The sequence below is a fragment of the Plasmopara halstedii genome (assembly GCF_900000015.1).
Source record: "Plasmopara halstedii genome assembly, contig: Scaffold_1878, whole genome shotgun sequence".
In the NCBI taxonomy this organism is placed as follows: domain Eukaryota; phylum Oomycota; class Peronosporomycetes; order Peronosporales; family Peronosporaceae; genus Plasmopara; species Plasmopara halstedii.
In genome coordinates, this window is record NW_020188786.1 from 326,842 (window position 1) to 328,268 (window position 1,427).

Consider the following 1,427-nt stretch of genomic DNA (forward strand, 5'->3'; position numbering starts at 1 on the left):
TTAATGAATGGATTGCGACATCCGCAAGTCCCTCTTTGTGTGATGGGTGGTGTCTCCGATGTAAGTGGGGTGTGGAGGGGAGCTCGGCAAATCGCTGCCTTCCAAATAGATATAATCAATGATGCGAATGTGAAGCGCAAGTACAAGGGCGCCCTTATCATGAGTCGTGTGAATGTGATCACACGGGTACAAGACGCAATGGCGTATACGCCAGATGTGCAAATGGAATATGCAGATAGACGAGGTTGAAATGCAGAATGTCTTTTATTGTGAGATATTATAGATTACTTACTACTAAGAGTCTATCAGGTTGGAAAATCGCGTCGTCGCTAAGATGGAAATTGAGCAGCCGGCTCCATAGCCAGCTTGGTAGGTCGCTAGTGTAAGCATTCCCATGTCATGATATCACTCGGAATGGACCGATGAAGCAAGGTAAAAGCTTCGAGCTTTTCAAGCTGAAGGCATCATCTTAACGCGGGCATAATCGAAAGTGGTTTTAGAGCCACGGCTTTGTCGCGAGGGTCGAAGCTTGAACCCCTCGGCGAAGTCACCTTAGCATCGCCCTCGGAATACGGGAATAATCGGGAACGACCGAAATAGTGCGAGACTGTTTGGCAGGAGGACCCGCATCATCAGCAGAAGCTGCTGCAACAAGCGGGAAATCTTGCAGAGTCTGTTTCAATTGATCAATCCGATTTTCAATTGCGTCACCAGGCGAGTTTCCATGACGCCATGCAAAGTATCAAACTTCGAGAACGACCTATTATCCTCACGCGTTGTTGCATTACCTTCATCAGTCGCGGGCTCATGTGCAAGAGAAGCTTCTTCACTTTCGTCAAATGCAGTTCCAAGGGGAACGCGGACTGTGGGCCAGCCACAGAAGGGCAGAGGAGACACCCGCTCCGGGCACCTCCCCCTCTTCTAGATCGACAAGGAAAGCGATACTACTACGTCGAAAACGTGGTGGCGGAGAGAAATCCAGAGGTCGGAAGGAGCTCTTTCTGAAATATCCATTGAGCGAGAATACGTGGCCCTGTACTCGTATTCGTCGCGACTTTCCCAGTATCGTTCGCACGTTTGATGCGGGTCCAAAGATGGGCCCTGCTTTGAAAAGATAGCCATTCCTCTTTGCTCTGTATCCCGCTCGTCTTGAAGCCGTCTGATGGCTGAGCGTTCTTAACGTGTATCCTCGATCTCGAACTGAACCCGTATCTGCGGTGTCAAATTGGCAAATCGAAAACTCATATCGCTTTCCTTCATCAAGTCAGCAGCGATGCGTTTGCTTTGCAAAAGGTGTATGTCCACGGATTTGGTCGAATAGACCCATGCCCAGACTCGAGTGTCGATTGTCTGAGTGCTATCCAGATTGGATTGCTGGACATATGGAACATACGTGAAACTTCGTGGTGTGCCTTCAGCACGAATCA